The sequence below is a fragment of the Armigeres subalbatus genome, chromosome 2 (genome assembly GCF_024139115.2).
Source record: "Armigeres subalbatus isolate Guangzhou_Male chromosome 2, GZ_Asu_2, whole genome shotgun sequence".
NCBI classification, from domain to species: Eukaryota; Metazoa; Arthropoda; class Insecta; order Diptera; family Culicidae; genus Armigeres; species Armigeres subalbatus.
The window spans coordinates 430,457,805-430,484,045 of NC_085140.1; the positions used below are offsets into that span (position 1 = coordinate 430,457,805).

The window sequence follows — 26,241 nt, forward strand, 5'->3', positions numbered from 1 at the left end:
TCCCAGCATCGCACCGAACCCGGGGAGGTGGGTGGCATATTTTCTGCGGTGAAATCTAATTTTCCTTTTCGCCGGAACCCATGATGACCCAGATTGAAACATTTTGTAATCTTCCACTAGGATCTTCGCATCGACTTTAATGCGTATGCCTAACCGAATCAGGAGGAAATCTTTGATCTCACTGCAGAGAGCCGAATCGAGCTCTAGCGGAAGTGCGTAATCAGAACCAATTTCCATTGATGGTGAAAATTTGTTTTTTCTTTTCGATGGTATTAGACGATGCAGATGGCTTCCAGCGTTGCGTTACTGCTGATGGAATGACCTAATGGTTGATAATGAGAATGGAATTGTGGTTTCCGCTTCCAATTCGATGACCGACTGATGGCGTGTAGTCACAAAAGCATTTTTATGAGAAGTAAACAACACAGGCAAAACTGTTAAAGATCAATGTTCAACTTCGGTTTATGAATTTTATGTATTTTATGTAGTTGCATAATATTCACAATTGAGATAGAGATTAATATGATTTTGGAAAACTATCGATTCCAATTAAAAAATCAGATGAAGTCGAAAAACGTGTATTTGTCAAGATACGAATGCAAGCAGCAAGATTATCCATTATGAAGCTAGCAGGGTACCCGGGAAATTTTCGCAACTTGAAATATTGAAGTGGTAATAATTTGAAAACAGTGTTAGAATTGCTACAAAAATCAAATCTATCCAATAGAAATCCATTCCAAGCGAGCAGGAAGCCTATCGAACTCGGCTTATTAAAATACTTTTCTTACGCGATTGCACTGGCTCCACCCAGTTGCATTTACCTTCTGCACTATCATACCTTACGTTCCCTTTCTTACACTAGCTTTTCCTTCATGAACCGAATCCTTTCTTCTTCATATTCACGTTGTAACTCTAGTTTCATGCGTTCCAACTTTACTTCTTTCTGCAGACGAGCAAGCTCCAGTTTTCACTCTCGCTCTCGAAGTTCCATCATCATCTTCTCGGCAAAGGTTTTCTTAACTTAAACTAAACTTCGAATAAGTTCAGACGACTTAGAGCGCTCGCGTTCGAAATAGACTATCTACTGGATACCATAGATATACTATCCGTGAGTGGTAGAAGCTCATCAACCGTCCTAGGCTGAGTCGCGAAATGAAATAAATGCACTTGAGGCACCCGATGTGCTACTTTTTGCAAGTAGGCTTTCGACCTCTCCCAAGCCTCTCGGAAGAAGGCGGCCAGGTCACTTAAAACGAGGCTTCCGGGCCTCTTGAAAAAATGCTTCCGGGCCTCTTGAAAGGAGGCTTCCGCGCCACTTGAAGAAGGCTTACGAGCATCTTGAAAGAAGGTTTTCGAACCTCTTGAAAGGCGGCTTCCAAGCCTCTTGAAAGGAGGCTTTCAAGCCTTTGATAGGAGGTTTTCAAGTCTCATGATAGGAGGCTTCCAAGCCTTTTGATAGAAGGCTTCCGGGCCTCTTAAAACGAGGCTTCCAAGCCTTTTGATAGGAGGCGACCGGGCCCCTTAAAACGAGGCTTCCAGGCCTCTTGAAAGGAGGCTTCCGAGCCTCTTGAAAGGAGGCTTCCGGGCCTCTTGAAAGGAAGCTTCCGGGCCTCTTGAAAGGAGGCTTCCGAGCCTCTTGAAACGAGGCTTCCGAGCCTCTTGAAAGGAGGCTTCCGAGCCTCTTGAAAGGAGGCTTCCGAGCCTCTTGAAAGGAGGCTTCCAGGCCTCTTGAAAGGAGGCTTGAGGCCTCTTAAAAGGAGGCACCTGAGCCTCTGAAAACGAGGCTTCCAGGCCTATTGAAAGGAGGCATCCGGCCCTTTTGAAAGAAGGCTTCCTAGCCTCTTGAAAGGAGGCCTGAGGCCTCTTGAAAGGAGGCTTCTGAGGCCTCTTGAAGGAGGCTTCTGAGGCCTCTCGAAAGGAGGCTTCCGGGCCTCTTGAAAGGAGGCTTCCGGGCCTGTTGAAAGGAGGCTTCTGAGCCTCTTGAAAGGAGGCTTCTGAGCCTCTTGAAAGGAGGCTTCTGAGCCTCTTGAAAGGAGGCTTCCGGGCCTCTTGAAAAAAGGCTTCCGGGCCTCTTGATAGAAGGCTAGGGCCTCTTGAAAGGAGGCTTAAGGGCCTCTTGAAAGGAGGCTTTTGGCCTCTTGAAAGGAGGCTTCCGGGCCTCTTGAAAGGAGGCTTCCGGGCCTCTTGAAAGGAGGCTTCCGGGCCTCTTGAAAGGAGGATGCCGGCACACTTGAAAGGAGGATGTGGCGGGTCTTGAGAGGAGGGTTCCGGGCCTCTTGAAAGGAGGCTTCCGGGCCTCTTGAAAGGAGGCTTCCGGGCCTCTTGAAAGGAGGCTTCCGGGCCTCTTGAAAGGAGGCTGTCGGGCCTCTTGAAAGGAGGCTTCCGGGCCTCTTGAAAGGAGGCTTCCGGGCCTCTTGAAAGGAGGCTTCCGGGCCTCTTGAAAGGAGGCTTCCGGGCCTCTTGAAAGGAGGCTTCCGGGCCTCTTGAAAGGAGGCTTCCGGGCCTCTTGAAAGGAGGCTGGGCCTCTTGAAAGGAGGCTTCCGGGCCTCTTGAAAGGAGGCTTCGGGCCTCTTGAAAGGAGGCCTGGGCCTCTTGACAGGAGGCTTCCGGGCCTCTTGAAAGGAGGCTTCCGGGCCTCTTGAATGAAGGCTTCTGGGCCCTTTGAAAGGAGGCTTCGGGCCTCTTGAAAGGAGGCTTGGGCCTCTTGAAAGGAGGCTTCCGGGCCTCTTGAAAGGAGGCTTCCGGGCCTCTTGAAAGGAGGCCTCGGGCCTCTTGAAAGGAGGCTTCGGGCCTCTTGAAAGGAGGCTTCCGGGCCTCTTGAAAGTAGGCTTCCAGGCCTCTTGAAAGGAGGCTTCCGGGCCTCTTGAAAGGAGACTTCCGGGCCTCTTGAAAGGAGGCTTCCGGGCCTCTTGAAAGGAGGCTGGGCCTCTTGAAAGGAGGCTTCCGGGCCTCTTGAAAGAAGGCTTCCAGGCCTCTTGAAAGGAGGCTTTCGGGGCCTCTTGAAAGGAGGCTTCCAGGTCTCTTGAAAGGAGGCTTCAGGGCCTCTTGAAAGGAGGCTCGGGCCTCTTAAAGGAGGCTTCCGGGCCTCTTGAAAGGAGGCTTCGGGCCTCTTGAAAGGAGGCTTCCGGGCCTCTTGAAAGGAGGCTTCGGGCCTCTTGAAAGGAGGCTTCAGGCCTCTTGAAAGGAGGCTTCCGGGCCTCTTGAAAGGAGGCTTCCGGGCCTCTTGAAAGGAGGCTTGGGCATCTTGAAAGGAGGCTTCCGGGCCTCTTGAAAGGAGGCTTCCGGGCCTCTTGAAAGGAGGCTTCAGGGGCCTCTTGAAAGGAGGCTTCCAGGCCTCTTGAAAGGAGGCTTGGGCCTCTTGAAAGTAGGCTTCGGGCCTCTTGAAAGGAGGCTTCAGGCCTCTTGAAACGAGGCTTCCGGGCCTCTTGAAAGGAGGCTTCCAGGCCTCTTGAAAGGAAGCTTCGGGCCTCTTGAAAGGAGGCTTCCGGGCCTCTTGAAAGGAGGCTTCCGGGCCTCTTGAAGAGCGGCTGTGGGGCCTCTTGAAAGCGGGGGTCGGCGCCTCTTGAAAGGAGGCTTCCGGGCCTCTTGAAAGGAGGCTTCCGGGCCTCTTGAAAGGAGGCTTCCGGCCTCTTGAAAGGAGGCTTCCGGGCCTCTTGAAAGGAGGCTTCCGGGCCTCTTGAAAGGAGGCTTCCGGGCCTCTTGAAAGGAGGCTCCCGGGCCTCTTGAAAGGAGGCTTCCGGGCCTCTTGAAAGGAGGCTTCCGGGCCTCTTGAAAGGAGGCTTCCGGGCATCTTCAAAGGAGGTTTTCAGGCCTCTTGAAAGGAGGCTTCCGGGCCTCTTGAAAGGAGGCTTCCGGGCCTTTTGAAAGAAGCCTTGTGGGCCTCTTGAAAGAAGCCTTCCGGGCCTCTTGAAAGGAGGCTTCTGGGCCTCTTGAAAGGAGGCTTCCGTGCTTCTTGGAAGAAGGCTTGGGCCTCTTAAAGGAGGCTTCAGGCCTCTTGAAAGGAGGCTTCCGGGCCTCTTGAAAGGAGGCTTCGGGCCTCTTGAAAGGAGGCTTCCGGGCCTCTTGAAATGAGGCTTCTGCTCCTCTTGAAAGGATGCTTCCGGGTCTCTTGAAAGGAGGCATTTGGGCATCTTGAAAGACTTCCGAGGTGCCTTCCGGGCATCTTGAAAGGAGGCTTCCGGGCCTCTTGAAAGGAGGCTTCCGGGCCTCTTGAAAGGAGGCTTCGGGGCCTCTTGAAAGGAGGCTTCCGGGCCTCTTGAGAGGAGGCTTCCGGGCCTCTTGAAAAGAAGGCTTCCAGGCCTCTTGAAAGAAGGCTTCCGGGCCTCTTGAAAGGAGGCTTCCGGGTCTCTTGAAAGGAGGCTTCCGGGCCTCTTGAAAGGAGGCTTCCGGGCATCTTGAAAGGAGGCTTCCGGGCCTCTTGAAAGGAGGCTTCCGGGCCTCTTGAAAGGAGGCTTCGGGGCCTCTTGAAAGGAGGCTTCCGGGCCTCTTGAAAGGAGGCTTCCGGGCCTCTTGAAAGTAGGCTTCCGGGCCTCTTGAAAGGAGGCTTCCGGGCCTCTTGAAACGAGGCTTCCGGGCCTCTTGAAAGGAGGCTTCCGGGCCTCTTGAAAGGAAGCTTCCGGGCCTCTTGAAAGGAGGCTTCCGGGCCTCTTGAAAGGAGGCTTCCGGGCCTCTTGAAAGGAGGCTTCCGGGCCTCTTGAAAGGAGGCTTCCGGGCCTCTTGAAAGGAGGCTTCTGGCCTCTTGAAAGGAGGCTTCCGGGCCTCTTGAAAGGAGGCTTCCGGCCCTCTTGAAAGAAGGCTTCGGGCCTCTTGAAAGGAGGCTTCCGGGCCTCTTGAAAGGAGGCTTCCGGGCCTCTGGAAAGGAGGCTTCGGGGCCTGTTGAAAGGAGGCTTCCGGGCCTCTTGAAAGGAGGCGTCCGGGCCTCTTGAAAGGAGACTCCAGGCCTCTTGAAAGGAGGCTTCCGGGCCTCTTGAAAGGAGGCTTCCGGGCCTCTTGAAAGGAGGCTTCCGGGCCTCTTGAAAGGAGGCTTCCGGGCCTCTTGAAAGGAGGCTTCCGGGCCTCTTGAAAGGAGGCTTCCGGGCCTCTTGAAAGGAGGCTTCCGGGCCTCTTGAAAGGAGGCTTCCGGGCCTCTTGAAAGGAGGCCTCTTGAAAGGAGGCTTCCGGGCCTCTTGAAAGGAGGCTTCCGGGCCTCTTGAAAGGAGGCTTCCGGGCCTCTTGAAAGGAGGCTTCCGGGCCTCTTGAAAGAAGGCTTCCGGGCCTCTTGAAAGAAGGCTTCCGGGCCTCTTGAAAGAAGGCTTCCGGGCCTCTTGAAAGGAGGCTTCCGGGCCTCTTGAAAGGAGGCTTCCGGGCCTCTTGAAAGGAGGCTTCCGGGCCTCTTAAAAGGAGGCTTCCGGGCCTCTTGAAAGGAGGCTTCCGGGCCTCTTGAAAGGAGGCTTCCGGGCCTCTTGAAAGGAGGCTTCCGGGCCTCTTGAAAGGAGGCTTCCGGGCCTCTTGAAAGGAGGCTCTTGAAGGGAGGCTTCCGGGCTTCTTGAAAGGAGGCTTCCGGGCCTCTTGAAAGGACGCTTCCGGGCCTCTTGAAAGGAGGCTTCCGGGCCTCTTGAAAGGAGGCTTCCAGGCCTCTTGAAAGGAGGCTTCCAGGCCTCTTGAAAGGAGGCTTCCGGGCCTCTTGAAAGGAGGCTTCCGGGCCTCTTGAATGGAGGCTTCCGGGCCTCTTGAAAGGATGCTTCCGGGCCTCTTGAAAGGATGCTTCCGGGCCTCTTGAAATTAGGCTTCCGGGCCTCTTGCAAGGAGGCTTCCGGGCCTCTTGAAAGGAGGCTTCCGGGCCTCTTGAAAGGAGGCTTCCGGGCCTCTTGAAAGGAGGCTTCGGGCCTCTTGAAAGGAGGCTTCCGGGCCTCTTGAAAGGAGGCTTCCGGGCCTCTTGAAAGGAGGCTTCCGGGCCTCTTGAAAGGAGGCTTCCGGGCCTCTTGAAAGGAGGCTTCCGGGCCTCTTGAAAGGAGGCTTCCGGGCCTCTTGAAAGGAGGCTTCCGGGCCTCTTGAAAGGAGGCTTCCGGGCCTCTTGAAAGGAGGCTTCCGGGCCTCTTGAAAGGAGGCTTCCGGGTCTCTTGAAAGAAGGCTTCCGGGCCTCTTGAAAGAAGGCTTCCGGGCCTCTTGAAAGAAGATTTCCATGCCTCTTGAAAGGAGGCTTCCAGGCCTCTTGAAAGGAGGCTTCCGGGCCTCTCGAAAGGAGGCTTCCGGGCCTTTTGAAAGGAGGCTTCCGGGCCTCTTGAAAGGAGGCTTCCAGGCTTCTCGAAAGGATAATCTTAAAAGTAGGCTTGCGAGCCTCTTAAAGGGAGGCTTCCGAGCCTTTTGAAAGGAACCTTACGAGCCTTGAAAGGAGGCCATCGGGCCTCTTAAAACGAGGCTTCCAGACCATTTGAAAGGAGTCCTCCAGGCCTCTTGAACGGCCTCCTGAAAAGTGGCCTTCGAGCAGCTTGGAAGAACGCTCCCGAGAAGCGTAGAAAGATGCTTCTAATCCTCTTGCAACGAAACAACCGAGCTTTTCGAAAAAAAAAAACCTTGATGCCTCTCAATCGAAGGCTTTCGAACCATTGAATTCTAGATTTTAGTTAAGAAACATATTCTTAACATATTCTTCAACATTTTGTTTCGATCAGGTAGATTGCAAAGAAGATTGTTCATTCGTTCGATCTTTTGTAGCCATAGCCTTTGGTTGTGGAGGTCAGGATTCAATTGGCTTTGATTTACTGATTGCTATGCATGTTAAGTACAAGACAAAGTTTTGAAATTGAAAAATACACAAGGTACCCAGCAAAGGTACCCCCAGGGGTACATGCACCCCAGGTTAAGAACCACTGCCATAGCATATTGTTGATTAAGTACCGCCAGAAATGTCAACAGATTGCGGGTGAATATCAACGAACCTGTGACTACAACAGTGCAGTGGTTTGATGAGGAGTGCCAGCGATTGACGGACGAAAAAATGCTGCCAAGTGTCGGCTCTCAACCTTTTCCTGGAGAGATACCTCTTCGAACTTTTGCATTCATTTAGGCATCCCTATTTTTTTTGCTGTAAATACAAATAGTCGTTACTTATAAGATTTATGAAAGACGGACCCGACAACTAACGGCTCTCTAAAAGGTTGTCTAAAATTTCCATTGCTCCGTGAAACTTTCCAATTTAAATTATGTTTATATATCACTCTTTCTGTAAGACTTTGAAGACTTTTGAACTTGAAATTAAACTTTCAAGCCTTTTAAAAGAATGCTTCTAAGTATCTAGAAAGGACGCTTCTCAGCCTCTTGCAGGCTCCCAGAAGAATAATTCTGAGCCTCTTGAAACGAGGCTACCAAGCCTTTTAAAATGCAACTTCCGAGCCTGTTGAAAGGAAGCTTCTGAGCGTCTTGAAAGGACGCTTTTTAGCCTCTTAAAATGACGCTTCTCAGCCTCTTGAAAGATCAATTTCGAACCTCTTGGAAGGAAACTTCCGACCCTCTTAAGAGAAGGCTTCCGAGTATATTGAAAGGATGTTTCCATGCCTCTTGAAACGAGACTTCCAAGCCTCTGAAAAAGTGGCTTTCCGAGCCTCTTGAATCAAGCTCCCGAGTCTTTAGAAAGGGAGCTTTCGTGCATTTTGGAAGGAGCCTTGAGAACTGCTTGGAAGGAGGCTTCGGAGCCCCTTGGAAGGAGGCTTACGAGCTACTTAGAAGGAAGCTTTAGAGCCACTTAGAAGGAGTCTTCCTAGTCCATTGCTTTTCGGGAAAAGGCCTTCATTTCTCGCAAATGAAGGCTTCCGAATCTTTAGACCCTAGATTTTAGTTCAAAAGCATATTCTCAATATATTATTCAACATTTTGTCTACATCCGGTCCCACAGCCCTTTTGATCTTTTGTCCCACAGCCCTTCCCAGATTACTACACCCAAAAAAATCTGCACGTTGTTTCCACCTGAAAAAGTACGTAGATTTTTTCCACCTGAAATTCACGTAACTTTTACCTGATTTTTTGAAAGAATTATAATTCTACGTGAAAATCAGGTAAATTCTCAGAAAAATATATTAAGCTCTTTTAGTGGAATGTATTAAACCGTCTAAGACGAATTAAGTACTGTCCATTTAATTCCACTAGTTAATTTTCGTTATCTTTGCAGATACGTATTTCGACCACAACTGTGTGGTCGTCTTCAGTGTCTTGTACTTGACTCGACTTGAAGAAAACAATCGCAACTTACACTATTTATCGCCTTGAAGAAATAAATAGTGTAAGTTGCGATTGTTTTCTTCAAGTCGAGTCAAGTACAAGACACTGAAGACGACCACACAGTTGTGGTCGAAATACGTATCTGCAAAGATAACGAAAATTAACTAGTGGAGGTAAATTCTACCTGAGTTTTGGATGGAATTCACCGGACACGTAAGTTTCACCTGAATTTTCTGAAGCATTTGCAACTACGTGTGCACGTAAAATGTACCTGAAAATTCAGGTGGAAACAGCGTTTAGATTATTTGGAGTGTACATATCGCATAAGAATGCACGATTCAAATCGTTTACCGATACAAATTTCATCAAACTCACATTGTGGTGCGAAGCTCATCGGTTAAATTATAAACTTTCCCGCTCAGTAGGCTGTTTTATGAGTTCATTCAAGCCTCATTTGTTGACATCGCATATTCCTTCAAACAAACTCAATTGAAATCGTAGTATCTGTCAAACGGTGTTTATTATCATAAACGGTATCGCAATAAATAACTAAATAACTCGCTCCTTAGCCGTGCGGTAAGATGCGCGGCTACAAAGCAAGACCATGCTGAGGGTGGCTGGGTTCGATTCCCGGTGCCGGTCTAGCAGAGCGTTAATGAATAAAACTTCCAATGAATGATTAAAGTTGTTATGATTAAATCATTCAACTCTATGATTAAAGATTATGATTAATGATTAATTAATTTTCGACAATGAATAATGATTATGATTAATGATTAAATTGATTTTTGATAATGATTAACGATTATGATTAATGAATAAAACGTTTAAAGTATGATTAATGATTATCGATCGTGATTAAATGTTGACACAATATGTGTATGATTAATGATTAACGATTGATATGATTAATAATTAATGATTATGAATAATCAAATTAAATGATTTGCATAGTGATCAATAATCAAGTAACCGTTCGACCAAATTATGTTTTTTTTACCTTTGAAATTGTATGATTATGATTAAAGATTAATGAATAAAAGCGATGTAAGCAATGATTAAAATTGATGATTAATGAATAAACTCAAAACAATCATGAATATGATTAGTGATTAATGATTAAATGCAAAAATCTATGATTAACGATTAGTGATTAATGATTGAATCGTATTTTTTGTATGTTTATGATTAATGAATAATGATTAAATAAACCATTATTCATTAATCATGATTAAATCTATGATTAATCACTAATGCTCTGCGGTCTAGGCAATTTTCGGATTGGAAATTGTCTCGACTTCCCTGGGCATAAAAGTATCATCGTGTTAGCCTCATGATATACGTATGCAAAAATGGTAACTTGGCTTAGAAACCTCGCAGTTAATAACTGTGGAAGTGCTTAATGAACACTAAGCTGTGAGGCGGCTCTGTCCCAGTGTGTGGGAATGTAATGCCAATAAGAAGAAGAAGAACTCGCTCAAAAATCGTCGGGTGAGAAACAGGGGATGGAGGGGCAATATGCCCTAGCCAAGCAAAGACTGCTTAATGCCTTAGATGTAACGATTTTCATGGGTTAAACAATCAGCTAGCTGATGGCATTTTAAAATTGTAAAAAATTGCAATCAAATTGATAATATAATATAATAAAACGCCTTCTATCTGACGGCTCTTTGGAAACAACGCACTACGCGTTGGCGAATCAGCATTCTGGTATGGACGGTGCGTGGAGACGCGTAGTACATTGTAGGTTAGTCCCTCATTTTGCCTCGCCGAAATGTTAGATGTTTCATCAAAATGTGGAAAATTTTGGATTTTCCAACCTTCTAATTTTTTATTTTGACACTTTTTTTTGCCTAACCTACAATTTTTTGGTCTAGTTTTATTACGTTTTGAAGCCTCTTCCCCTACACATATATCGATTCAACTTTTGTACGTAAAAGCGTTTTCACGACTAATAAGTGATGAAATTTGTGCTTATAGGGATCGCAGAAAACCAATTCTATTATGCATGCATTCTGGTTGTCTGGGTTATACACTGTGTTGGTAGGGGTGGGTAGGATTTCAAAGCATTTGATTTACTGAACGCCATGCATATTATGTGCAATGCAAAGTTTAAGAATAACAAATTACCAAAAGTTCATCAGTAGGTTTATATTGGAGCTGAAAGACATCCACCATAACGCATTTTTGTTCGAGGTACGCCCTGGGCCATCAAAGGTATCCTCAGGAGAACATGTACCCCAGGTTGAGAACCGCTGCATAGGAGAACAGTACAGTGGGGCAGAACAGAAACGAATGCACCGACGAAATTAAAAAGAAGATGTGATAGCAGAAGCACAGGGGAACATGGATAGAAACGATATTTTTAATATTCCTACCCATTTTGAACTGCACCTTTTCAAAGTGGTGGTGGTATATTTGAAATCATTATTTAAGAATAACTCAAAATACTCCGATGTATAGAATTTTCTACATTGTAAATATTTCTATCGCACAAGTTTGAAATTTGTTAAGGTGAAGGTGGGTTGAGTACCAAAACAAAGCTTTGAAAGTGTTGGTACAATAAAAACTGTCATATTCTGTAGTAGTATTGGTGCCGTATTTATAAAAAAAACAAAGAATATTAGTAGGGTGGTTCCACCACGCTCAATCGGTTCCGTCCCATGCTCCGAGTGTCCTCCAAAAGCTGATTTGAACAAAAACTGATTGAGAACAAGCCGGTTAAAGTTTGTATGAAAGCTAGTATGGGAAACTAAACCGTTCATTACACTGGCCAGGGCCCAATGACGAAGCGCCACAATTAGAACAATGTAAAATTCAACCTCGCCATATCAACTCTCATACAAACTTGAAACGACCTGTGCACGGTAAGTTCCTATTCAAACCAGCCCAAACCATCGGAAGACAGAATATGAAACATATTCGACTGAGCGTTTCGGAGCAAAATAATTTTTGAGCCACCCTAAATATTAGTTTGCCGCTGCCGGTCCCGGTGTTTACATTCACTCCGCGATCCGTTTTTAATGTTTTTTTTTCGGTCAAAAATAGCAGTTTTTATTAAGTTTTCGCTTCAAACAAGTGACTGATTTCAAAAAGTGATATTTAATTTGCATTCCATCGACATCTCGGACTGCTCATGTGCGGAGAAGTGTGTGAAAATTTGATTTTTTCAATGCCCTTTGAGAAGAAGTGAAGTGCAGTGATAAGCCCACCAAATCGCGAACGGCTATCAAATTGGCACGAAACTGCTGATTTATGCTAAAATTCGTGCCGAAATGCATAGGACTCTTTGAAGAAACATGTTCATTATCACGGGAAGTAAATAAATATGCTGTGAGCAGGTTAGTAATTTGAATATAAAACTTTTCTTCGGTGCTTTTCGATGGCTTCGAATGCTGGTGGGAGATGAGTGCGGGAGGTGTGGTATTGACCCGTGGAAGGTCCGGTGCCATATTGACTGCCATCGTGGTACTCTTCCAACTATGTCCTTAAAATGATGGCTTTAGCAAAGCTCTTCTGGTGAGAATGGACTGTTTTGTAACGGAAAAATAGTTATACAAATAGGCGTCGCTAGTGTACTTGCAATCAGCTATGGGAAAACTCACTCACTCAAACGAACCACATCAATTTTAAATCCCTATCCATCAGCGAACACGCGATTGCAAAACGAATGCTACTCAACCCAACAGCGAACCAAAAAACGATGCATACCTACTGAGCCCCCCAGCAGGGAGAAGTGAAACCAAAAATAGTACGAAAAGAAATCGAGAGATGAGAGTGAACCGATGTGTTACTCACTACGCAGAAACACTGAGTTGAACTCAGAAGATTGATTCAATTTAGACTCAATGATTCGTTTTGCGGCCTGATTCTTTCTGCCGAATCCTCACTCACCACTTAATTGCGATTCCATTCGTTTACGAACCAAATTTAAACAAATACTCGGCTATGTATCATTTGCTATATGTGGGAAAGATTCGGTGATGAATTTTGTCTGTTTGTTTTTTGGCATGATTCGTTACTAACTGAAGCCAAACGGCAGACAATCAGTCCATTACCATTAATCAGTCGGTTACAAAACAGTCCATTCCCACCAGACTAGCTTTGCTAAAGACATCATCTTTATACAAAAATCAAATTTGTACAATAAGACTAATGGCAACGTAGAAAATTCCAGACATCGGAATGTCTTAAGCTAGTCTAAAATAGATATTTCGTTTTTACCACCATCTAGCGGCCAAGTTCTCAACTAATCAATGCCTCATGTCAAATCACATGACTCCCTGCATAACGTTTTAGAAAATATGCAGTTCAAAATGAGATCAAACTTGGGAATAAGCAGCTGCATCAATCGAGCTATCATATCACTCAAAAGATATGGGAAGAAAGAGAACTGCCTACCGGCCAATTGGATGGCCTCTTATACACAATCTATAAGAAACGGCAACTACTAGAATGTACCATCGGTGTACAAAATTCTAGTGAGGATTCTGTTTTACATACTAAAACCGCATAAGGAGTTCTTCGTCGGTGAATACCAGGCAGGTTCATGAGGGCCGATCAACAACGAATCACATGTTTAGCCCGCGGATGATCCTTGATAAATTGCGAGAGTATAACTTGCAGACTCACCATCTGTTCATGGATATCAAAGCAGCGTACGATTCAGTGTAAAGAAATAAGCTGTGGCAGATGTTGTCTGAACATGGTTTTCCGGTGAAGCTGATTAGGCTAATACGAGCAACGCTTGATGGCTCGAAATCAAGTATTCGGATTGCAGATGACGTGTCAACCTAGTTTCTGAACTTAGATTGATTGAAGCAGGGTGCATTTCCGAATTTATTGTTCAACATTGCACTCGAGGGCACTATCGTCACACGGCAACATAGTGGACGATATCGGCCTAATTTGAAGCGATCGGAGGGCAGTAGTGGATGCTTTTGTGGTATTGAAGAGGTAGACTGCAAGGATAGGCTTAACCCCTAACTCTACCAAGACAAATTACATGGCTGCAGGTAGAGGTAGACCTAGCGATGTTGGTGCTAAGGATGTGCTTAATGGGGACGTGTTTGAAATTTTTGAAAAAATTGTTGGACCACGTCCCGTAGATGGGCCCGAAAACGGTCGACAAAAAGGTAATTTAAAAAAAATCTTTTTTCTCGTTTGTAAGAACCATAAGTGTTGTGTCTAGTCTCAAGTCGCGTTTTATGTTCTTGGAGGTGAGCTTTTTTTTAATCTATCGTTTATTTGGAAGGCTCATTTGCCGTGAAACGTGTGCTGTGTTTTTCAATACAGTTTTTCATGATTCTTATACACTAATGTTAGTTTTGGGGAACCGAAAGACTCGCTTTTTGGGTGAGGTTAGGGATTACCATAACACAGTAGGAAACGAAGGGAATTTAGGGTGCTTAATAAATTAGATTGCTGATGTTCACATAGTTGACATTCTTAGAGATGTTTCACATGTGTAACGGAACCAACAAACTATTTTTGGTAGAAAACAACAAGAGAAAGACATACGAAAGGGATTAATGACAGACATTGAAATGGACAACAAAACAGACAGACATTTGTTCAGCTCGATGAGCTGAGTCGATTGGTATATAACATAATGGGTCTCCGAGACTTCTATAAAAAGTTCGATTTTGGAGTGAAATGATAGCCTTTCGGTACAACTTTGTTGTACGAGAAAGGCAAACATATTGCGAATCATATAAAATACGGCAGATCTAAGTGGACTGATCACTTAATGCGAATGTCAGAAGAAAGAATAACTAAAACAATATTCAACAGAGAACTGAATAGAGGCCAGCGACTTCGTGAAAGGCCAAAAATACGCTGACTGTAAGCGATGGAATCGAACCTGAGGACCCTAAACGTTTAGGGAAACTTTAGAGACATCGCCAAAGATCAACGATTATGGAGGATTATGGACGCTGTAGTCAACCAGTTATCCAGGTAGGTATTTTCCTAGTCATAGTTTATAAGTTTTGCTCACTGTAGATATAGTTTTCAGATACGTCTGCATGAATAATTTGGCCAAAATTGTTAAGCGAACATGTCGTTTGGCAGAAGAGATCATATGGAAAAACCCTGATTAATCCACCTAGCGGTGATGGTGCCTTTCTCGTGCATCATGAAAATAGTATTTTGGCCATTACTCTTGATCCCATAGTCCGATCTGGCCAATTTTCAATAGGAAAAAATGGGAGAGTATCCTGCGTCGAATGCAACTTGTTGCGAGTAAATCGGTTAAGGATAAGTGCCTGAAAAATGAGTGACATTTTTTTACTTTTTTTTCTATAAAAAAAGTCGTATTTTGGCCATAACTTCCGAGCCCATAGTCCGACATGGCCAATTTTCAACAGGAAACAATGGTAGAGTATCATGCGTCGAATGCAACTTGTTGCGAGTAAATCGGTTTAGGATTAGTACCTGAAAAATGAGTGACATTTTTTTATGGGTGGGTGCGCACAGACACACACACACACACACACACACACACACACACACACACACACACACACACACACACACACACACACACACACACACACACACACACACACACACACACACAGGGGCAGCAGGGACTTTGTCCAAGGGCTTGACGACCCTTCCCCATGGTCACTGCGAGTTAGGGGGCCTGTCTAGGATGTGGTGGGGTTTGATAGTGGGCTCTGTTGAACCTCTATAACAAGCTGCAAGTGTCTGCAAGCAGGCCCTATCACAGCGACCGTGCGCCGCTCAAAGCACACAAGCCCAAGAGGAGTGCCAACTGGCACATCAGGATTCATACCAGTAAGATCCTGATTATGGTATACTGGTCACGGCAAACGACATTGGACGATTCTCGGTTTTTGGATAGGATTAGGCGTATATGGGCTGACAGTCGAGCTATTCTGTTTCCTGAGTAAAAAAGAGTGACATCTTTTTGAAACGGCAGGCAGGCTAATGGCTCGACTGCCTCCGTCCCGGTAAACAACCTGGCAGGCCTCCGGTAACGCTCAACACCTGTCACCTAGACTGGTGGGTAGTAGGTTCAGATGTAACATTCCTGATCTACGTCGATCCGGCTCTGAACACGGTGCTATAAGGCACCGGAGTCAACCCTTGCATGGACCTCACTGTTTACAAAGGCACCCATGGGATCACAAAAGGCGACTATCTACAACGGGTAGAGATAACGGCCCGGAGGGGGACCCTTTAACATGGAAACGAATACAAAAATCAACGAAGGAGCAGGCGGAGCGATTGTTTTCGCAAAGAGTGGGAAGCTGCAGCGATCTCCAGTGATGGCGCAGGCAGCAGTAGCAAGTACCAGCAGTTTGGCCAAGACTTCTGAGAACCAGGCAGGCCAACAGGAGCTAGGATCCGAGAATAGGGTGTCCACACCAAAATCGGCAAGTAATGTTATTCAGGAGGAACTACAACTTGGGAGGTCCAACCTGATGGAAGTGCGGAAGCGAGTCAACGAGCTTTATGACTTCGTGAAGGACAAACACAATGTCCACACTAAGATAAAAGTTCTAGTGACGAGCATCAAATCCGCCGTTAAAGCTGCCGAGCACGAACAGAACGCGCTCAAAAAAAGAGCTGAGGCAGCTGCAAAAACGCTGAGAGAGGGAGCGGAGCATGCAGCAGACACACAGCAGACACCAATGAGCATCAAAAATACTCGCACGGAGAAGCGAAGCAGGGACTCGCCAGGGGAGCAGGAAGTCCCGAAGAAGCAGCGGAACGTGCACGATTGTGCTAACGTACTAAAGGATGGCGCCAAGAACGGTGAATGGCAAACCGTAGAAAGCCAGCGAGAGAAGAGGAAGAAGCAGAAGGTGACTGTGGAAAAGAAGAAGGAACAGAAGAAGAAAGAAAAACGTCGATCTCCTCAGGAGAGGGTCAAGGGCGACGCCCTGATCATCGAAGCGAGCGACAGGACGACGTATGCAGCAATCCTAAGGAAAGTAAGAGAAAACCCGGATCTCAAGGACTTGGGAGAGAAAGTAGTGAGGACTAGGCGTACCCAGAAGGGGGAGTTGCTGTTCGAGCTGAAGAAAGATCCAACAATCAAAAGCTCGGCCTTCCGGGAGCTCGTTGCCAATTCCTTGGGCAGTAGTCGAGTGCAGAGACCTGGACGAGATTACGTCGGAAGACGAACTGAGGGAAGCTCTTGTCTCACAATGTATGCTGAGTGAGGTGCAGATGACGATCCGGCTTAGGAAAGCGTACGGTGGTACACAAGTAGCAGCGATACGATTACCAGCAGTTGCTGCCAACAAAATGGTGGAGGTGGGCAAGGTGAAAGTCGGATGGTCGGTGTGCCCGTTGAGACTCACTCCGCGGGTCACCAAAGAGATGGAGAGATGCTTCAAATGCATGGCGTTTGGACACCAGGCGCGAACTGCAAAGGTCCGGATAGATCCGGTCTATGTAGAAAATGTGGCGAAGAAGGACACGTTGTTAGGGACTGTACGAAGCAACCGCGATGCCTGATCTGCAAACCGGAGGACGGAAACGACCATACGACGGGTGGCTTCCAATGCCCTGCATACAAGAAGGCGATGGCGGGCCGAGATTAATGGAGATCATCCAGTTGAATCTCAATCATTGCGACACCGCACAGCAGCTGTTGTGGCAGTCGACAACAGAAGCAATGTGCGACGTGGCAATTATTGCTGAGCCGTACCGGATCCCTTCTGACAACGGCAACTGGGTGGCGGATGCTACGGGGATAGCGGCTATCCAAGTGATGGGCAGATTCCCTATCCAAGAGGTGGTAGACAGCTCTAACGAAGGTTTTGTTGTCGCCAAAATCAACGGGATCTTCGTGTGTAGCTGCTACGCACCCCCACGGTGGACTTTAGAGCAGTATAACAGGATGCTGGATGCACTCACGGAGAAGCTGATCGGCCTTAAACCCGCAATCATCGGAGGCGACTTCAATGCTTGGGCAGTGGATTGGGGAGCAGGCTGACCAACGCCAGAGGTTACAGTTTGCTGGAGGCGCTTGCAAAGCTGGAAGTCAGACTGTGCAACGAAGGTACCGTTAGTACATTTCGCAGAGACAGCAGGGAGTCCATCATTGACGTGACGTTTTGCAGCCCGTCGCTGGTGAGAAACATGAACTGGAGAGTTTGTGAGGACTACACTCATAGTGATCACCAAGCTATCCGGTATAGTGTTGGAACACGGCTACCGACGACGCGGAGAGGGATAAGGACTACCGGGCGAAGATGGAAAACGAAGGACTTTGACAAGGAGCTTTTCATCGAAGCACTTCTGAGTTGACAGCGGCGCAATAAATCTGGAAGCAGATGAACTGACGGAAACGTTAGCGAGGGCTTGCGATGCGTCGATGCCAAGAAAACTGGAGCCATTGGACAGCCGACGCCCAAATTACTGGTGGAACGAATCTCTTGCCAATCTTCGTGCTGCCTGTCTCAGGGCCAGGAGACGTTTTCAGAGGGCAAGGTCTGAAACGGTAAGAGAAGAGCGTAAGATAGTTTTCCGGGAAGCTAGAGCGGCTTTCAAACGGGAGATCAAAGTCAGCAAGTCCAACTGCTTCAAGCAGTTGTGCCAAGAAGCTGACGCTGATCCTTGGGGCAATGCTTATCGTGTGGCAATAACGAAAATCAAGGGTCCAGCGACGCCAGCGGAGATGTGTCCGGACAAGCTGAAGATCATCGTGGACGGTCTTTTCCCGCAGCATGATTCTACGATGTGGCCGCCTGCACCGTACGAAGATGAAGACCGAGTCACCATTGCAGGTATGCAAGTCTCCAACGACGAGCTGTCATCAGTGGCGAAAGGTCTGAAGAAGAAGAAAGCTCCGGGTCCGGATGGAATTCCAAACGTGGCTTTGAAAACTGCGATACTGGCGTTTCCAGATTTGTTCAGGATGGTGCTGCAGAAATGCCTAGCAGATGGTTACTTTCCGAATAAGTGGAAGATTCAGAAACTGGTGTTACTGCCGAAACCAGGAAAACCGTTGGGGAGTCCAGCTTCGTATAGGCCCATATGCCTGCTGGATACACTGGGGAAGCTTCTGGAAAGGATTATCCTTAACAGGCTGACGCAGTTCACGGAGGGTGAGATCGGCTTGTCGGAGAAGCAGTTTGGATTCCGAAAAGGCAGATCGACGGTGGATGCAATTAAGGCGGTCGTTGAAGTTGCAGAGAAAGCATCCAAGAAAAGAGGTGCGGCAATCGGTTCTGCGCCGTAGTAACAATTGACGTCAAAAACGCGTTCAACAGTGCCAGCTGGGAGGCCATCGCCGTAGCGCTGCATGGAATGCGGGTTCCTGGCTATTTGTGTAGAATCCTTAAGAGCTACTTCGAAAACCGGATTCTGGTCTACGATACGAACTCGGGGCAGAAGTCGATTAGGGTTACGGCGGGTGTTCCGCAAGGCTCCATACTTGGCCCAATGCTGTGGAACGTTATGTACAACGGAGTGCTAAAGCTGAAGTTGCCCAAAGGCGTGCAGATCTTCGGATTCGCGGATGATGTCGTTCTAACGATAACCGGAGAGTCGCTGGAAGAGGTAGATATGCTGGTGGCGGAGACGACCGACGCAGTTGAAAACTGGATGAATGGGGTCAAGCTGCAGCTTGCTCACCACAAAACGGAAGTGATGCTGGTCAGCAACTGCCGAATCATACAGCGAATGCAGATTATCGTCGGAGAGCACGACATACCGTCCGTGCGGGCTTTGAGACATCTAGGAGTGATGATCGACGACCGTTTGAATTTCAACACCCATGTCGACTATTCCTGCGAGAAGGCGGCAAAGATGGTCAGTGCGCTTGCTAGGATCATGCCGAACGTTGGCGGACCGAGAGGCAGCTGTAGGCGTCTTCTGGCGACCGTATCATCCTCAATACTTAGGTACGGCGTTCCAGCCTGGGGAGCTGCGCTCAAGACGAAACGTAATCGCAGGAAGTTGAATAGCGTGTTTCGTCTAATGGCCATTCGAGTGGCGAGTGCGTACCGAACAATTTCGTCAGAGGCAGTTTGCGTTATCGCAGGATGATTCCAATCTGCATAACCTTAGCAGAGGATATCGAGTGCTACCAACGGAGAGGTACCAGAAATGTGAGGAGACGATGAGACTGGACTCAATGGTGAAGTGGCAGCAGGAGTGGGACAATGCAGACAATGGAAGGTGGACCCACCGGCTCATCCCCAATGTGTCGACGTGGGTGAACAGGGAGCATGGAGAGGTGAACTTTCACCTCACTCAGTTCCTATCCGGACACGGTTGTTTCCGCCAATATCTGCACCGATGTGGCCATGCGTCATCGCCATTCTGCCCGGCGTGTATCAACGTAGAGGAGACTCCAGAGCACGTGTTATTCGATTGTCCGAGGTTTGCGGAAGCACGTAGAGGAATGCCTGCCCTAAGCGTGGACAACATCGCAGAGCGAATGTGTCACGATGAAGATACGTGGAATGTGGTAAGCAGAGTCGTGAGGCAAATATTGTCAGAGCTGCAGCGTAGATGGAGAAGGGACCAGCAAACAAGCGTCGGCTCGGAGGAAAATCCAGCATAGTGAGCAGTGTTGGCCTCGGGTCGTCGGGGCGCCGGTGAACCGGAAGTTTTCTGCCAACCGGAATCATCGGACCGACTTCGGCACTCGATCAGTCAACCTGCTGAAGAAAGAAGAAAGAAGAAGGAAGTGCTTCGGGTATGTAGGGCACCGCCAGTGCGGACGTTATCCACCACCGGAACTGTCGGACCACCTCTGCAACCCGAAGACGAAGTCGGCGCAATGCGCGAAAGCGTCCCCTGCGATAGCCGCCGGTAGTCGGGGCACCATCAGTGCGGAAGTTTCCTTCACCGGAACTGGTGGACCACCCTCGACGCCGGGGGAAGTCAGGAGGATTCGAGTGAGGAAGTTTGCGGCACGACCGCCGAGGGATCGAGACAATGTAGCAGTGGATCTCAGCAAGCCAATCGGCGAACTAGCCTAAGCTAGGGGCCGGAATTTTAGAAGAAGTGCATGAGCACAGCCCCCCTGAAGTAGTCGCAGTATCCAGTGGTCACGGGGGGATCGAGGCAAGGAGGATAAGGGACCCGGTTTATCCGGGAGGCACATTTTTAGCAGGTCGGGAGGAGCCCATCCCTGTTCGCCTTCGAGCATAGTGTGGATGCTCGAGGTGTCTGTCGCGGAGGATTTTGATGGCCGTTAAACCTTGTAAAAAACACACACACACACACACACACACACACACACACACACACACACACACACACACACACACACACACACACACACACACACACACACACACACACACACACACACACACACACACACACACACACAGACATCACCTCAATTCGTCGAGCTGAGTCGATCGGTACATAACACTATGGGTCTCCGGGCCTTCTATAAAAAGTTTGTTTTTGGAGGGATCATATAGCCTTTACCGTATACTTAGTATACGAGAAAGGCAAAAATGACATATGACCGAAAGGAAACGACCGAGAATCTTTTTTCCGAACTGATTATATGGTCGAATATTCCGTTTTACCAAATAGGTCATTTGGCCACAAAATACTTCAAAAAAATTATTTAGCTCTTTTTAGTGGAATGTTTTCACTGTCATAAGACGAGTTTAATACAATTCCCTTCAATTCCAACACCTTGTATTACTTTTACTTCAGTGTCTCGTACTTGACTCGAGTCAAATACGAGACACTAAAACGACCTTACAGTTGAGGTCGAAATACGTATATGTAAAAGTATTACGAGGTGGTGGATTTATAGGGAATTGTACTAAGCTCGTCTTATGATAGCAAAAAAAAATTGTTTTACATAACCAAGAAAAATATTCGGCCAAATATAATATTGTCAAATATGAACATTTTAAAACACGTGAATATTTAAAATCAACATAACTCATAATTATTCATTCAAAAATACACATAATGGGCTGTCCATCAACCATGTAAACTCTTGAGGGGGTGGGGAGGGGTTTAGAAAAAGTCTACGAAAGTCTACTAGAGGGAGGGGGGATTGAAAATGTGAAATTTCGGTCTACGTGGTTTGTGGACAGCCAAACCCATGTTTAAAACAATTTTATCTTGAGCAAAACAAATGCAACTTTGTATTTCAAACAATAAATATTGCATTCTCTCGTATATTTCGTAGCGAATCACTTTTTTTTCGATAACTGCGTTACACCTTTATGGCATGGGCTTAATCAGAATCACTTTACAATCATTTAGATATGCTTACATAATTGGTTCTTGTTTTTGACTCCATTGCGATTCTTCGATTCACTATATTTCGTAATGCCAATGAGCACATTTTACACTTCTTCCACGGTAAAGTTTATTTTAAAAACATGTCCAAACGCTTCAGGACTTAAATTTTGGGCTCGAAAAAGGCTGAATTTAAAAATGTTTTGTATGATAAATTTTTGGAAAGATTTCTACTGCTCTTACAATACGTTGTTAAGATTCCACGATCCAAACATTTTCATTCATTTCATTTATTTAGTCTACATCTATACAGATAACACTGAATCAACAATTTTACGCCACAATACACGGTTCGAGGCCGCATCTCTCCATCCTCGAATACGCCCCACGCTCGCCAAGTCGTTCTGCACCTGGTCTGCCCATCTCGCTCGCTGCGCTCCACGTCGTCTCGTACCTGCCGGATCGGAAGCGAACACCATCTTTGCAGGGTTGCTGTCCGGCATTCTTGCAACATGCCCTGCCCATCGTACCCTTCCGGCTTTAGCTACCTTCTGGATACTGGGTTCGCCGTAGAGCTGGGCGAGCTCATGGTTCATTCTTCGCCGCCACACACCGTCTTCTTGTTCACCGCCAAAGATGGTCCTAAGCACCCGTCTCTCGAATACTCTGAGTGCTTGCAAGTCCTCCTCGAGCATTGTCCATGTTTCATGTCCGTAGAGGACTACCGGTCTTATTAACGTCTTGTACATGACACATTTGGTGCGGTGGCGAATCTTTTCGACCGCAGTTTCTTCTGGAGCCCGTAGTAGGCCCGACTTCCACAGATGATGCGCCTTCGTATTTCACGACTAACGTTGTTGTCAGCCGTTAGCAAGGATCCGAGGTAGACGAATTCCTCGACCACCTCGAAGGTATCCCCGTCTATCGTAACACTGCTTCCCAGGCGGACCCTGTCGCGCTCGGTTCCACCCACAAGCATGTACTTTGTCTTTGACGCATTCACCACCAGTCCAACTTTTGTTGCTTCACGTTTCAGGCGGGTGTACAGTTCTGCCACCTTTGCAAATGTTCGGCCGACAATGTCCATGTCATCCGCGAAGTAAATTAATTGACTGGATCTGTTGAAAATCGTACCCCGGCTGTTACACCCGGCTCTCCGCATGACACCTTCTAGCGCAATGTTGAACAACAGGCACGAAAGTCCATCACCTTGTCTTAGTCCCCGGCGCGATTCGAACGAACTGGAGTGTTCGCCCGAGATCTTCACACAGTTTTGCACACCATCCACCGTTGCTTTGATCAGTCTGGTAAGCTTTCCAGGGAAGCTGTTCTCGTCCATAATTTTCCATAGCTCTACGCGGTCTATACTGTCGTATGCCGCCTTGAAATCAACGAACAGATGGTGCGTTGGGACCTGGTATTCACGGCATTTTGAAGGATTTGCCGTACAGTAAAGATCTGGTCCGTTGTCGAGCGGCCGTCAACGAAGCCGGCTTGATAACTTCCCACGAACTCGTTCACTAATGGTGACAGACGACGGAAGATGATCTGGGATATCACTTTGTAGGCGGCATTAAGGATGGTGATCGCTCGAAAGTTCTCACACTCCAGTTTGTCGCCTTTCTTGTAGATGGGGCATATAACCCCTTCCTTCCACTCCTCCGGTAGCTGTTCGTTTTCCCAGATTCTGACTATCAGTTTGTGCAGGCAAGTGGCCAGCTTTTCCGGGCCCATCTTGATGAGCTCAGCTCCGATACCATCCTTACCAGCTGCTTTATTGGTCTTTAGCTGTTGAATGGCATCCTTAACTTCCCTCAAGGTGGGGGCTGGTTGGCTTCCATCGTCCGCTGAACTGACGTAGTCATCTCCTCCGCTGCCTTGACTTTCATTGCCTGTACTCTCAGCGCCATTCAGATGTTCCTCGTAGTGCTGCTTCCACCTTTCGATCACCACACGTTCGTCCGTCAAGATGCTCCCATCCTTATCCCGGCACATTTCGGCTCGCGGCACGAAGCCTTTGCGGGATGCGTTGAGCTTCTGATAGAACTTGCGTGTATCTTGAGAACGGCACAGCTGTTCCATCTCCTCGCACTCCGCTTCTTCCAGGCGGCGTTTCTTCTCCTGAAAAAGGCGGGTCTGTTGTCTCCGCTTCCGTCTATAACGTTCCACGTTCTGCCGGGTACCTTGCTGCAGCGCGACCGCCCGCGCTGCGTCCTTCTCCTCCAGAATCTGTCTGCACTCTTCGTCGAACCAATCGTTCCGTCGACTTCGACCCATATACCCGACGTTGTTCTCCGCTGCGTCGTTAATGGCTGCTTTGACTGTATTCCAGCAGTCCTCAAGAGGGGCCCCATCGAGCTCACCCTCTTCCGGCAACGCTGCCTCGAGATGCTGCGCGTATGCAGTGGCGACAACAGGTTGCTTCAGTCGCTCTAGGTCGTACCGCGGCGGTCGTCGGTACCGAACATTGTTGATGACGGATAGTTTTGGGCGCAGTTTAACCATCACCAGATAGTGGTCAGAGTCGATGTTAGCGCCACGATATGTCCTGACGTCGATAATGTCGGAGAAGTGCCGTCCATAAATCAGAACAAACATTTTCATGAAAAACAGTTTAATGATTTAATTTCAAAATTGTGTATTTCTATGTTAAACTAACTAAAATCCAAAATGTGCAACTCAAAAATTATACTTAAAAAATGAAAGTATATTCCAATAAAATTGTCACACTCTTCTACACAAAATTAGTCCAAGTTCTGTTCTTTACGTTAGTCCATTTTCCCGACTTATGTTTCAGAGAGGTATTATTCTTTATGTAATTAAAAAGCATCGAGGGAAGGAACTCGAACATCCACCAAAAAGAACCAAGAAACATTTCTTTTTTTAGTATCATTTTGACCGAATTCATTCGTTTGGAAGCTTTCGCGTTCGATTTTGCAATACGGGCTGACACATTTTATCCAAAAGGCATATTTCATACAAATATCCCCTACTTTGGTTGATTCGTGCGAAAATGATAAACTCTATCAACTCTAATATGTTTCATTATATTTTTTGGAAAAGTTACATATTGAGTCGACCCTGCAACGGGCTCGTTGGTCTAGGGGTATGATTTTCGCTTAGGGTGCGAGAGGTCCCGGGTTCAAATCCCGGACGAGCCCACCTGATTTTTTTTTTCATATTTTTGATCTTCACAAAAATCCAATTCAAACACAAACTTTCAGATATTAAACATGGTAGTCGCAATCAGTGTTATAAAATGTCATTTGCATGTTATTTGACCAAAACTTCTATATTTTTACATTAAAGGTCATTGATCTGTTATCAAAACCGCCAGTTTCGACGCAGCAGAACGCTGGCAAAAAGAACACATTTAAAATGTCTTTACGTGTACTGTTTTCCAAACCAAGTAGTACAACTACGTGAACTCTATTTTGATTTGATGATGATGATGATGATGATGATGATGATGATGATGATACTACCATCTATTGTAGCAAGGCACCTGCCGATAGCACTGGCCATATCTGACAAATGATTTGATCATGATTATACTATTGTATGTATTTCATCAAACTCCTGTATGAAGGGCCAAAAATGGGTGGGGTGGTTCCATAAGCAAAGACGCTTATGCGAATCCACGGGATGAATAGAGAATCTCCTTCCAGAAGAAAGTTCGTACATACTCTAATACAATCTAGCCCTCGTTTTTCAGATTGACCCAATAGATGGGGAGAAGAGCCCGCCCTTTATCCACGAGATGTTAACAATAGGAAGTTGGCGATTCCACTCTTCCTATCCAAATCGCTTCAATCGGGTGCCCTGATGGTTTCATATAATGGTTTCATAATCAATATCAAGTATAAATTGTTTAAAAGATATATTGGAATTAGCTCACCAAATTTCCTTTCGATGAATATCCTGAGGGTATATTTCATTATTAACCAATATCTTGATTGAGGAACCAGATATCCGACGTCGTTCGAAGGTAAAAAATCTTGAATCATGACTTCCAGAAACGTAGTACCCTTTTCCGTTCAGCTGTGCTATCACCAAGTCTTCCTAAAATGCTGAAACTTCATCGAATCTTCTCTCAAGCGCTTATTCCACTGTTACAGTTCAAAAAGCTTGACCAGTTCATCATATTCCAAGACAGGTGGGAGGGGGTGATTTAGCATTATAGAATTTTTACTGCCGCAGAGAACATTAGTAAGGGTCATGGCGGGTATCTTCACCTTCAACACGTGTCAGTTCTCCAATTCTTAGTCATGTTTAACTAGCTTCAAATTCGTGACGTAGCTTCCGTATTTGTCCAAAGGTATTAAAAGGTCTCCAGTATTAATCACGATTCCAGTTTTGCTTGTAATAAGGCTCAATTTTCTTTGTCGTTTCGGTCGTAATGACGCCAAGTCCCTCTTCTGACAGGATCAAACGGAGTGCCCGGGCGAAACATCACTTTTGAAAGCTGTAACTTCGATCCTTGTAGTCGGTTGTACGTGAACTCTATTTTGATTTAGGACGAGAAAAAAACTTGATAATGATGACGATATGAAAAGAGAATTCTTGAACGTTTTGTCCAACGAACCATTCCATCAATCACTACCCTCATCACATACTTATTCAAGTTCATTGTGGAACTCTCTTTCACTGTACCATCGCATTCCACCTCTGGGACATTGCTATAGAACGCGTAGGTACGGCGAATTAATACATCATTTCATACGGATTAGTCAACCTAATATATTTACCCTTATCTGGTTTCCGACCAAAGCTAATTCGGTCCATCAACACCCCGGTTGCCCTACTTTCTTTGCGTCCTCCTAATCCACTCCAGCTTCA

At 46.7% G+C, this 26,241-nt stretch overlaps 1 protein-coding gene and 1 non-coding gene across 2 annotated transcripts in view; one reads left to right on the plus strand and one right to left on the minus strand.

Moving 5' to 3' along the window:
• LOC134213562 (neuronal acetylcholine receptor subunit alpha-7-like) overlaps positions 1-26,241 on the minus strand; it is a 396,467-nt gene that overhangs the window by 191,759 nt on the left and 178,467 nt on the right. The window lies entirely within an intron of this gene.
• On the plus strand, positions 24,492-24,563 carry Trnap-agg (transfer RNA proline (anticodon AGG)). The gene has a single exon. It is a non-coding gene; the product is annotated as a tRNA-Pro (tRNA).